General features: G+C 48.2%; 1 protein-coding gene across 2 annotated transcripts in view; it reads right to left on the bottom strand.

The window, feature by feature from the left end:
- LOC144176064 (WD repeat and HMG-box DNA-binding protein 1-like) overlaps nt 1-13,893 on the bottom strand; it is a 387,207-nt gene that overhangs the window by 248,122 nt on the left and 125,192 nt on the right. The window lies entirely within an intron of this gene.

Raw genomic sequence — 13,893 nt, 5'->3', positions numbered from 1 at the left:
GCGAGCCGCCGGTACCGGAATGACCATGGAAAACGGTCAGCCAAAACTCTCTAACGTTGCTCGGAATGCGTTCAAGCTGAAGAAGAATAATGTGCTCACGCCAGCGTTCCAACGGGGCAAGTGTCTTTCAACCAGCCGGGGCGCGCAGCTAGTGGGCGAGGTGGAATTTGAAGAAGCAACGGCCGCGGCGACATTCTCAGCGGCGGCGGTGGCGGCGGCTTTCAGGCGCCTGTCACCCATTCGCGCTAATGTTCTCTACAATCGTCTGATAACGGCGCTACGGCCGCTGTCGGCCAACGGCGCAACTTGTGAAAGAGGTATCAGTGTTTGCGGGGGGAATAATCATTGTGATATTCGCTGTAAAGAGGGGTCGGCGGAGGCAAGGAGGAGCCCCGGAGTGGCGCCGAGTACATCTGCTTCACCGGAATACAAACTGGGGAGGGGGGTGATACACATACTTCTTTGCAGTAAAACGACCCCCGGCGCTTGCCACCACCCCATTTACAACACGCGATGAAGGAACCACATACCAGAATATGCAAAGTAATTTGAATACACATATTACATTACTAATTACCCATATTACGAATACCCATATTACATTACATGTACACCGCCCAATACCCATTCACCTGTAACCTCTTCCCTGTCGCTAGCACCTTATACAAGGTGGAATAAAAGTACCAACGAACCCATAACCTTACCCCAAATCCCAAGCCTACCTACGTGCAGTGGGTGGAGCAGCTGACCAACTCTGAGCTCTTCGACCAGCGCAGACTGGTATAAGGGACCCTAACTGACAGCCAGCACAAAGGAATTTTGGACTAAGGACGCCTCTTTCTAGGTGGAGGCCCTAACAACATTCTCCTGCTCACCCTGCAATAAATGTCACTCTCTCTCTTCCTCTATCTGGCTAGCATGGCAGCACTGTCTCATTCAATCCTGCGAGAATTTTCATGCACATGTTTGGCAATGGCGGTAGTCCTATGATTACACTGAAAGCTCGGTTATTCAAACTTCAGTAATTAGAGTTCATGGACAATGTATTCGATTTGGTAGGGCCAAGCTCCTTGAAGCGTATGTATAAATAAGTCTGTCAATTCGAACACAAGTAGGGTGCCTCACGGGCAATTCAACCGACGCGTATCGGAGCGCACAACAACCACTAGCGACTATCACAAAAACGCCTGGCGGCCTTGCGAGAGAAGCCTGTCTCGTTTGTCGCAGCACAGCAACACTTCGAAAAGTACGTTGTGTGAGCCCAATATGGAAAGGCACGCAATCAGCTTTGCTTCGCACTGATTTCCACTAAGCGGAAGTCGGGGCGAAGTAAATCGGTGCGATTCACTATTTTTGTAGTGAATTTGTTTTGCGTTTATTGTTACTTTGCGCTGCGAAGAACTGTTTGTGCTCACTGCATATCAGTCGAGGCCATCTAAAAATCTATCCTAGCTTTTGTTTTGTTTGTGTTTTTTTAGGGGAAAGGGAGCAACCAAAGGTTATTTTCGTGAAATGGTAAAGAGCACCAGGTCTTTTCACCCCCGTTTCACAATCGAGTACTTCGGTATTGTGTGGCGGAAGAGGCTGTACCATCACCTTGTTGATAGTGCATTACCCGTCCCATTGCACTGATACGTTGGCGAGCAGGACCTGGGAAGGATTTACTGAAATGTGTAAAAAGGGTTACAGTAATGCCATGACATTAAACATTCAGTTAAAACTCCACGTGGCCACCCTTCCAGTCCCAAAAAACGGGCCGCGTATCTGCCTACTTCACTGCAAATATCGTCAAAAGACGACGGTCTTCTGCCATCCCCGGCGCAAAATGTTCTGTTTTCTCACCTGCCCACCTGTCAAGCCGTTTCCTTTCTGTGTAGATCCTTCCTAGATAGCAAGATGGAGGTTTTCTCTAATTAAGTCAATTTCCCCGGTGATGATGATGATGATGTTGATGATGCTTAGTGGCTTCCCCTTTGTAACGGGGTGGCGTTGCACAGCGGCCTTAGTCGCAACGCCACTCCACAATCACCTCGCCAAAAAATACAAACAAAATAAATAAAAAAATAATGTCAAAATAAAAAGAAAATACTTTTACGAAATTTTTGTGCTAGTCTGACTTCTTTGTTCGCATGTCTTCCCAGATTGTTCTCTGCTCTTTTCCCACCAACATTCTAACCTTCTTTTACTAACCTCTACTGCTGTCCAGTTCACTTTTCCGCTAACCTTAAAGCCAAGGGCTTCCGGAAGCTGGATGGCTCCATCACTGAGGACTGGACGGATAATTTTGCACTCCGTTACAATATGTCGCATGGTTTCTGGCTGATTTCCGCAGCCTGCGCATAGTTCTTCCTGTACCGGATAAGCGTTTTTGTCTGCAAGCAACCCGCTCGGGCTTCAAAAAGCAATGCACTCCCTTTGGTATTATCGAATAATTTTTCCCTTGTGATCTCCTGCTTCCCGATTCTGTAGATATCTAAGGACGTCTTCGCATCCATTCTCTTTTTCCAGGTCGTTGTTTCTCTTTACCCTGCACTTCCAGGTTTCATATACTTTGTCCTGAGCCTTCTTGTTCTTTTCCTTCATTGTGTGTCCACGCTTTTCATGTAAAGATAACGTAACACTTTGGACGCCCATCTCTGATCATCCAGACTTCTAAGTCGTTCTTCAAAACATATTTTGCTCTGTGCTTCTCTCACTTCGAAGGATGCCCATCCCATATCTCCCTGCACAGCCTCATTTGTTGTTTTGCTGTGTGCTCCTAATGCCAATCGACCCATGGCCCTCTGATTTACTTCTAGCCCTGATTGAATCTCTGATTTGACACACACTACTGCGTTTGAGAGCTAGGTATCCTAGCCACTAGACCACGCCGGACTAGACAGCCTACCATTGTCGCTGAAGAAGAAAGTGTATGACAGCTGCATCTTACCGGTACTCACCTACGGGGCAGAAACTTGGCTCACTAAGAGGGTTCAACTTAAATTGAGAACGACTCAGCGGGCAATGGAGCGGAAAATGATAGGTGTAACATTAAGGGACAAGAAGAGAGCGTAGTGGGTCAGGGAGCAAACTGGTGTTAAAGACATATTAGTAGAAATTAAGAAGAAGAAATGAACGTGGGCAGGGCATGTAATGAGAAGGCAAGATAACCGCTTGTCATTAAGGGTAGCAGAGTGGATCCCTAGAGAAGGCAAGCGTTGCAGGGGGTGGCAGAAAGTTAGATGGGCAGATGAGACCAAAACGTTTGCGGGGATAAATTGGTCACAGTTGGCACAGGACCGAGGTAATTGGAGAATAATGGGAGAGGCCTTTGCCCTGCAGTGGGCGTAGATAGGCTGGTGATGATGATGATGATGACTGCGTTTGAAAAGGTGAGTGCTGGTACCATTACTCCCTTCCAGATACCTCTCACTACTTCATATCTGTTATATCCCCACAGTGTTCTGTGCTTCATGATAGAGGCGTTTCTTCTGCCTTTCATTCTTAAATGCTCCTCATGAGTTTTTAGATACGCCTGACCTTCGTTTAACCATATGCCCAGATATTTGTATTCCATTACCCACGGTATCGTTGCTTTTTGAACGAATACCGATTTGTTACGGTCATTGTCATTAAAAACTAGAACTGCCGACTTTGCTGTGATAAACTCTAACCCCAGTTCAGTGGCTTCTTCCCCGCAGATATCTGTGAGCTGTTGCAGACACTGTTTGCTATCTGCTAGTAGTACTATGTCATCTGCATATATCAGTCCTGGGATATGTTGTTCCACTTCCTGTCCTTTGCGGCTATAACATAGATTGAAACCTATTTTACTGCCTTCAAGCTTTCTTTCTAGTCTAGCCATGTACCGCATGAAGAGCAATGGCGACAGATGAAAACCCTGCATTATATTTCTATTAGTGAATACCGGTTCCGTGCACTTTTGGTCCTCCCAGGTAATTTGCACCTCGCTCTCATTGTAAATTACCTGCAACAGCTGTATAAAGTCCTGGCCTAGTCCCTCCCACACAAGTATGCTCCATAGAATTTCTCTATCTACGTTGTCCTAGGCTCCCTTTATATCGAGAAATGCTATCCATAGTGGTCCATCCTGAACCATTGACACCTCTATGCATTGGGTTAGGACAAATAAATTGTCATCTAAGCGTCTGTCTCGTCTGAAATCATTTTGTAGTTCTCCCAGTACGCTGTTCCCCTCTATCCACGCCTGTAGTTCCGCTTTTATAGCTTGCATTGCCAGCCTGTATGCCGCTGAGGTAACTGCAATAGGCCTGTACGAATTGGCATCAGCCCTGTCTCCTTTACCTTTATATATCATCTTCATCCTGCTCTTACGCCAATTGTCCGGTACTTGCTTAGTTTTTATCACTTTTTCGATTGCTCGAATCATTTGTGCCTTGCTTTTTGGACCCAGTAGGTTCACCAGCCGAATAGGAATAGGTTGCCGTATTTGCTGGAAAATTTTCTTCGGCTTTTTTCCAGTTTAGATTCTCCAACTTTAGCTCTCTATCTGTACGCACTTCGCTTGCCCCACTCCCTGAATGCTGTAGCCCTCTCTCCGTTCTTCTGAACTTCTCTTGTATCATTGAGCGTATGTGAAATACCGCTTCTTCCCCTTTTAGTACCTGGCCTTCGCCGTTTATGACATGACGCTGTACTTCTGCGGTCTTTTTCCTTAGTTGCTTTACATGATTCCAAAACTTTCTCGGCGCGCCTTTATCCTTTGCCCGTATATTCGAGACCCATCGCTCACTTTCTCGTTTAAGTTTTTGCTGTACAAGTTTTTGTACTTCCAGCTTCTTAAGGCGATACCAATTCCACCTCAAAGTTATTTCCTCTGTTTGCATTCCCACTCGCTTGGCCTCCCTGTGCTCTCTCGAGGCTTGCTGCCTTTGCGTTATAGCTTCCTTGATTTCCTTGTTCCACCAGCTTCTAGGTTTTCTTTTTCCTTTCCAGTAGTTGCGTTCTTTCGCGTTCCTTATCTTTTCTTGAAAGCACCAATCAGTTCACTGTATTCCCAATCTTTCGCAGGTTGTCTCTCGATTTCCGTCTCCAGGCTTTTCGCAATATTAGCCATTTGCTGATCGTTTAATTTCAAGTCGTGTACCACCGTTTTCTGGTTTTGACCTTCTATTTTTCCAAAAGTCAATGTTATCCGTTTAATGGTCACTTCCTAAGCTGTGGGCACCTATTTCATCTATTTCCATTAGAGTCAACCTTTCATACACTCCTTCTGAAAGGAGGCTGTAGTCTATACTGGACTGCTTTTCCCCTCGTTCCCAAGTAATTTGTCCCACACATTTATTCTCTATGTTTACAACAATAAGATTATGTTCTTCACACATATCTAGTAGGAGTTGGCCGTTGCGGTCTGTGCATCCGTCCAGGTCCTCAATGTGGGCATTCATGTCTCCCACTAGAATCACTTCTCCCGATTGTCTTAACTGATCGAGGTCCCGCTTAATGCATCCTACCAGTTTTTCATTTTTTCTATAACCTCCCTGTCATCACCTGACCACAGATAGGCAACTCCCAACAGCGTTTCTCTTCCCGCTATCGTGCCCTTAACCCACATATGTTCTTCGCAGTTTTCGTTTACTCTGTCCCAATTGGCTCCCTGTTGAATAAGCAAGCCGACCACTCCCATCCTTCTAGTACCTACCGTTCTGTTACAGCCTTGACATATATATTCATGCATTGCTGGGGGTTCTTTTAAATCTCGAAGAAAAGTTTCTGTAAAGGCATATACTTCAGTTTTTAATTTTTCTAGTTGACCGCGAACCTCTAACCATTTTTCCCGTGATCTGCCACCGTAGCTAATCTTAGTCACCTCACCCTTTTTCTTTCGGTAAATTCTTTTCCGATGTTTGGGATAAGAGTCAGTCACCGGGGGGACGTCGCTTGCCTCCTCGCTCGCCTGCATTGCTACCTCATGCCCCTTTCTAAGCTTTTGTGCGCCCTGTGTGCTAACCTTGGTACTTTCCTTTGCGCTGTACATTCGACTTCGATCGCAATCGCTTGTCCCTGCCGCATTTTCACTGTGCCTGTTATTTAGTCCAGCTTCCGGGATGCCCTTGGCCCCCCTAAAAAAGCTACCGCCCGCGCAGCTAGTCGCCTCCCCACCGGCTCCGCTACGCCCTCAGTGAAATGTACTCCGCCCCTAACAAACGCCCGGCCCCGGCCCGCACGGTGCACTGGCCGGTTGAGGTCAACCACTTCAAAATTCATTCCAGTGCTTGCGCGCCATCTCGTGAAACCCTGTTAATTTCAACTACAATTTCAGCTTCAACTTTATTTATTCACATTTTTCTTATACAACAAAGTAGAAAAATTTCGGACAGGAAGAAAAGCTAGAGCAAAGTAGGTTGACGGGGTCCCTGCCGATTTCTTGGCACCGGGGAAAACAACCAAACAATAAAATGAGCATAAAATACACGTGAGCAACGCGTTACATAGTCATATACATTCATGAAACACAAGGAATAAATTCATGTTAAAGATGTAGATGAGCACCCGTATTATAGAACAATATCACATATTTCACATTTCAAATGTACAGAGAGGGTGGACATACTGGGAACGTGGAAATAAACATTTCGCACTAAATATACACATAATAACAACAAGCTATCAACGAAATTCTTCCACTAACATAAATGGGGTAATTAAAGTCATGAATATTGAACAGGAGACAAAACATAAACATGATATCTGTGCGACATTTAAAATGGAACTAAAACACGCTGGTAGTTACATATTATTCAGGATAAGATGTCGTTTTAACTCATTTCTGTAATATTGCACAAATGAATTCCCTGGATGTGAAGGTGCCCTAAGGAAGTGGGCATGCAGTGCTCTAGTGTATTGAAAGCATGGTTTGTGCGAGAAAAATGTATTAAACCTGTTACTAACATTATATTGGTATTCATGAGGTGTCCTGAGATTACATAATTTTAAGAAGAGTTCATTTTTATATTCTAAACTGTGCTTATATTTCATAATTAGATTCAGCTGAAAACTGTGTTCAGGGGAAGCATGTTCAGCGTTTCGAACAACTCCGCAGAGTCCGCGTCAAAGAAGCGTTTGCAATGTGGCGGATGGACTTCTTTTGTAATTCAACGAGCTTGTTAATGTTGCCTTGAGATGTGTTTCCCGGTACCTGGTTACAGCTAATTTATGTGAGGCGCAAACCTAGAGTTGTAAAGTAACAATTTAAACTTGGATGGACGAACCTGCCGAAATTCATACAGGATTCCACAGGCCTTTGACAATCGTTTAGCCACATGATCGACTTGTGTATCCCAGTTCATGTGTTGATGAAAAATCACTCCCAATGTCTTCACCTCCTGCACAACTTCTATGATTTCTGACCCCAAGTATAGCTTGAGGTTACGATTCACCATGTTGTGTACACGTGGTTTCGAGCTGCACAGCACGTCCTCCCACTGCTTGACGCTAAAGATGAGGGAAATGGGTTAAGAGGACAAGCCCACATGGCGTGGGTACTGTGTCTAGGGAGTCACAGAGGGGACAGTTGGGTGAAGGAAACCAGAGGGCTAGATCTTGTGGAGGAGGGACCTACTGGCGAGGGAGTTGGTCTGAAGGAGTCGCCATAGGCGCTCCTGATCGTTGGTAAAGGATGTGTGTGCAGGGGGATACCGGCGGCGGGAGAGGCGATAATGCTCCGTGACTTCTTGGTACGAGAGCAGTCGATGGCGGGTCGACCGAGCACCGTGGTAGGGAGCAGGAGCGAGCCCAGCACGGCTGGTGAGTTATCGTGCTGCTTTGTGGGCCGCCTTGTTGCCTCCCACCCCCAGTGTGGGCCGGGGTCCCGACGATGTCGACTGGTTGAGTAGAGGGATTTTGGAAGATTATTTTCAGTGCCGTAGTCGAAATGCTACCGCGAATGAACTTTTGAACGGTTGTGTTCGAATGAGTGATTATAATGGGTTTTTGCAGACTAGTGATAAGGGCAAGAGCTACTGCAGCCTCTTCCGCCGTTGCGGAGTAAGATGTCCGCACGGTGAGGGAAGTGACCGGGGAAGAGTTGGGGTGAGTGACCACTGCGAGAGCAAATCCTTCCGCGTGTCGGTGCTCTGCGGGGTCTGCATACATGGTGGTGGGTGAGATGGGGTATTTATTGGTAAGGGCACGGGAGCGCTGGCACCTGCGCTCCGCGTGATGTTGCGCGTGATGTTGCGCGCTGGAGTGGACGTATGCAAAGGCAGTCTCGGATGTCTCGAGGCAACGAAGCTTCGTTCTCTACCACTGCCGGGATGCCAATTCGTAAGCGGTGAGTGAAGAATATGCCGCCCTGTGTAAGTGGTAGAGAGGCGGCGTAACCGATCAATACAATCGGCCTTTAGTAGCTCGTGGGCAGTATTGTATACTCCCGAACAGGCGAGTCTGGCAGTGGACGAGTGGAGGGGAATTTGTAATGCTGCCTTGTATGCCTTTCGGATAAGGAAGTCAATTTTGTCTATGTCGGCGGTGGTAAGCTTAAGGTAGGGGAGAGAGCACGTGATCCGACTGATGATGAAAGCATGAACTAGACGTATTTGTTCTCTCTCCTTGAGCCCGTGGTGACGGCTAGCGATTCGTTGAATAGGGCCAATTGTTTGATTGACTTGAGGGTTACGTAAGGAGAGGAATTTAGCGTAACCTCGATTGCGCTGTATAATTAGGCCTAGCACCTTTAGGGTTTGCACCTCTGGTATGATTAGTGTCATGTATCAAGGGCACCCCCTAAGAGGGATGCATCAAAACCCCCGGAAAAATAGAAGGGAAGAACAAAAAACGAGAATTTTGAAGTGCGCGCCATGAACACGCCAATCAGCAAGCGCCAGCGCCGACGCACCAAGGAATCCTGGGAAAAGGTGACAGCACACTGTTCGGCCAATCAGGGGAGGCCACGCAGGGGACAAGTGGCGAGATGGCCATATAAGGACATAGCAGAGGCGAGAAGCCAATGGGAGTGCGCCACGGGAGAGCCCGGAGGATATAAAAGCGGGGCGCACGAAGAGAGCGGGGGAGGCAAGAAACAGAAGACAACCAGGAGGCGGCCGGAGCACGTGCGCTTCAACGAACGACCCAGGGGGACGCGGCCAGGCCATCGACCACGCCACCTGAGCCTGGGCGGGAGCGGGCCGACTGCGCATCGGCACCGTCATCCTCGGTGCACCACGAACCTGTGTCTTCGTGGCCCCAGCGGCATCGGTCGGGCACCAGCGGCCAGCGTCCACGCTCCGTCGACGTTCGTCTCGACGGCCCCGAAAGGCGACGTTCGTGCCAAGCCTACCTCAGACCTCCAGCGGCAGCGGCTACCAGGGGGTAGCCACCGAGGAAGCGCGCCGCCGAAGGGATGACCGCGCGCATCGAACGCCGGCATCAAGGACCTCCAGCGAGAGCGGCTACCAGGGGGTAGCCACAGAGGAAAGACGTGAGGACGCGCGGAGCCCACGCCGTCCAAGAAGTGACCGCGCGCATCGCACGCCGGCACCGACGAAGCGAGACGACGACGGCTACCACCGAGTCGCGGCCACGCAAGGGTGCGACACGTCAGCGCCGACGACCGGGGTAGGCCACTCCATTATAGGGACATAGTTGTAGGTGTATACAGATAACCTGGAAGGTGATAGAATGAGTGTATCTGAGATAATGGTGTAGGATTTTACGGTAGAATCGTTTGGTGTTTTGCTTTGAACTGTATTTGGGATATTTAGTTTGAGCTTTGGTTGTTTATCGGGTGTGTAGTTTAATCATTGAGTGCTTTGCGTGAGGGTTTTTCTGTGTGTACATTAAATGTGTGTTATGTCAAACTCACCAACGGCCTCCCCGTGTCCATTGCTCCGAGCTGGTTAAGACCACCCCACCATCCGTTCACGTGACAATTAGGTTGCCGAGGGAAACCTGTATGTTGGGCGAATCACGGCAAGACCGGGCAGGGAGAATGAGAAGGGCAGATTTTTCTGGAGAACAGTATAACCCAGCGAGTTGCGCCTCTGTCTCCACGATATGGGCACCCTGTTGAAGAATGGTTTCTATCTGAGCATCGCTATCTCCAGGTACCCACATCGCAATGTTGTCGGCATATAGACTGTATCGGAGGCAAGGTACCGAATCTAACTTTTTCGGGATGTTCAGGATTGCCCAATTAAACAAAACAGGAGACAATACTGAACCCTGGGGTCGCAGGGCCGTACCCAGAATTTTTTTTCGGGGGGGGGGGGGGGGTTATGAATTTTGGGAAAGGGGTAGTTTTGCTGAAAGCAACAGTAAGTATTGCGTACGTGCTGTCTGGAAAAGATTTCGGGAGAGGTTCGAACCCCCAAACCCCCCCTCTGGGTACGGCCCTGCTGGGGTGTACCTACGGAAGGAATTCGGATGCGATCAGAACGGAGCTCGCCTACCTGGAGTGCGGCGGCGCGTGCGGTGAGAAAATCACGTACGTAGTTGTAGGTGCGCTCTCCTGGGTGGATAGACTCTAGGCCTCTTAGGATTGCATTATGGGAGAGACTGTCGAATGCTTTTGTCAAATCTATCGCAATGATTGCCGCTGCGTCGCGTTTAGGTGGTTGGGGAATTCTCTTGGTGTAGCTGCAGGGGGACATCCTTGGTGGACAGTTTAGGTATAAACCCTATAACTGTGGGAGGAAAGGCCTCTGTGCTCGTGATGTGAGCGGTTACTCAGTTAAGGATTACATGTCCTTGAACCTTGCCCATAAACAAAGTGAGATATATGGGGCGAAGGTGTTCGATGGTAAGAGGTTTGCCTGGCTTAGGAATTAAAGTATGGAGGCATGTTTCCATACTGAGGGAAGGGTGCCTTGAGTCTAGTAATAATTAAAGTAAGCAGTTAGGGCCGTGATAGAAGGGTCGTCCAGGTTTCTAAGAAGTTTGTTTATCACGCCAACTGCACCGGGTGCGGATCCCGGCCGAATCAGTTGCAAGGCGCTACTCACTTCTGCTTCCAGGATGGGTGCATCCAGTTTTTTGTTAGACGAGCCGCGGTATGACGCGAGTGGAATCGACGGACCGGTGGGAATGTACTGCGTGCTCAATGTGCGCAGGAGTTGTTCGTTATCCCCCGAGAATTTCTGTAATATAACTGTGAGGCGGTTGCGTCGTTTCGTCTTAGAGCCCGTCGGATCTAGAAGGTGCCTTAAGAGGGACCAAGTGCGTTTCATGCCTAGGGTGCCTTCAATGCGTCACAGATCTCAAACCCTCGGTTACCGTTAACCTCAGCCGAGTTTATGAGAATTTCCGCTTCGAGACGAGCTACCCCAAGCCGAGGTTTCCAATTATGTTTTTGCTTCCGCCATCGGCGCTGCATGCCGCCGTACGCTGCGCAATGATGTTGTAGGTGTGGGTCGACCGTTTGCGGAGGTATGCATGAATAAAGGGGAGTACTAGTTTGTCGGACATCAGCTACCATTTTCTGGACCCAGGTCTAGAGACCTATCGGTGAGATTTCTGGGTCGTCATGACCACGGCGCAATTCTCGGAATTTGTTACAGTTGGGTAAGTGGGTCCTGCGGAGACGAGATTGAGAGTATTTGCTTATTGACAGTGTGGTTTGATGGATGAAATGATCACTGCCTATTGTGTGGGTCAGGTTGGCCCAGGCTGTCTGAGGAGCGTTTAACGTGCGGGTGAGGTCCGGGGAGGAGTCCTTCTAAACGCTCTTACCCACACGCCCTGGGGTCTGCGGGTCCGATTAAATCACAAAGCGGAGTGCCTGTATATGATCCCAGAGACGCTGTCCTTTGCGGGTGCTGTGGTGATACCCCCAGGCGGTATGAGGCGCATTGAATTCCCCCGTGACAAGGAGTCCGTAGGGACCGGCCTCACGTTTCGCTAGGGAGAGTAATTGGTCGAATGAGTGGTTGACTGATCTGGGAGAGCTATAAAGGCTTAGTTTGTACAGTTTAATGTCACCACGTTGCGGAGGGTTTACCACCACTAAATCGTGAGGGATCGTGATGCTGTCAAATTGTATACGCTCTGCCGATACGTTGCGATGCACCAAAACGGCATTGCTTAAATTGCGCGTTCCTTCTGGGGCTTTGTAGCCGGCAAGCGAGACCTTTGTAGCTGCTTCTTGAAGGGTGATTACAAGGGGGGTGGGGGGAGTTTCTTGGGCCGGTGCGAAGGTTTGTAAGGCGCATCGCTAGTTATGATAACCCCTACAGTTCCACTGCCAGACCCGGAGAGTATTCGTTTTACATTTCTTCGGTGAGTGCATCGGAATCCGGGAGAGGAGTGCGGGAGGGTGTAAGAGCGTTTACGGCAGCGAGCAGTGCGCGGACGTTTGACTGCATTTCCGTGCGCCATGACTCAAGATTGCCTTCAATGGTGCCTATATTGGCGAGGAGGGTCTGGTGGAGGCAGATGTGTTCAGCCTGTTGCGTCGCAAGGGCTTGTGTACATTTGATCTCGACTTGGGTGATCTGGTCTCTCATTGCGGTGTCCTGTTGGTGAACGGCCTCGAGGGCGGATGGGGCATCAGAGACTGCCTTCGTTTAACGGGAGGACAAGGAGGAGGAGGAGGGGAGGGGTCATTCTCCTGGCGGAGAGGTTCTGCTGGAGGAGAGCTTCATCCGTGCCAGACGTTGTTATTTCTAAGGAAGGCATCCTCTCGATTCTTCTGGAGATGGATACAAAAAAAATCTATTGGCCCCAATTGCATACTGAGTGAATTCTTGAAGCGTTACTCAGAACAGTTTGCGAAGTACCTATCGCTTGTTTTCAAAGCGTCACTAGAGCAAAATGCATTACCTAATGACTGGTTAACTGCCAAGGTAGTCCCTGTTTATGAGTCTGGGGCAAAATGCAGCGTCGACCATTACAGACCAATCTCAACTACATGCATATGCTGTAAAATACTGGAACATGTCGTATCGAAATTCCTGTACAGGTACCGTGAGGATTCGAATATTCTGGTCCGTAACCAACGTGGTTTTCGGCAGAATTTGTCAATCCTTACTCAGCTAGTAAAAACCACCCACGATTTAGACAATCTCTACGTGAAAAGGGTCAAATTGATGCACTTTTCCTTGACATGTCAAAGGCCTTTGATAGGGTTCCAAACGCACAGCTGATAGAGAAACTGGTACGCCTCGGCGTAATTAAGAAGTTGATGTGTGACTTAAATCCTGCCTATCTAACAGGACACAATTTGTTGAGATTAATGGTGTGGAATCCCGTAATTTAAGTGTGACTTGTGGTGTCCCCCAGAGCTCCATGCTCGGCCCGGTGCTCTTCTGGTGCTACATCAACGACATTGCAGAAACAGTTTCACCTAATATTAGGCTTCGCCTGTTCCCAGACGAATGCCTTGTATAATCAAGAATAACTCATGTTGAAGATCAACTCGCTTTAAACGCTGCACTGGATAATATGGGCGACTGGTGCAATGAATGAAAAATGAACGTTAACTATTGCGAAACCTCGTATATGACAGTCCCAAAAAACGTAAAAATGTGTTGACGTTTTCTTACTGATTAGACGGGCATGCGTGGGTAACGCATTTTAAATACTTGGTTTTCACCATGTCTGAAGACCTTGGTTGAAAAATTCACATTAATCACTTATGCAGCGTTGCAGAAAAGAGGCTCTGGTTTTTCAGAAGCAATTTAAACTGGCATGAACCAAAGCAAAGCTTACGGCATATTTGACGCTTGTGCGGCCACCGCTAGAATATGCGAGTATTATATGGGATCCGTTTTAGGAGACACGAGATCGATGAGATAGAAAAAATACAAAGGCGATCAGCTAGGTTTATTCTGTCCAGATTTAGACGCACGGATTCGGTTAGTGACATGCTAACCCATCTTAACCTACATCGCCTTTCAGACCCAGGAAAAATAGCTAGGTTGAGGTTTCTTTTTATGC

This window comes from Haemaphysalis longicornis, unplaced genomic scaffold (genome assembly GCF_048455015.1).
Source record: "Haemaphysalis longicornis isolate Haplotype H1 unplaced genomic scaffold, Haemaphysalis longicornis Haplotype H1 scaffold_3, whole genome shotgun sequence".
NCBI lineage: Eukaryota > Metazoa > Arthropoda > Arachnida > Ixodida > Ixodidae > Haemaphysalis > Haemaphysalis longicornis.
Note: the sequence above shows the minus strand (reverse complement) of the source record. Positions and strands in the feature narration are given on the sequence as shown.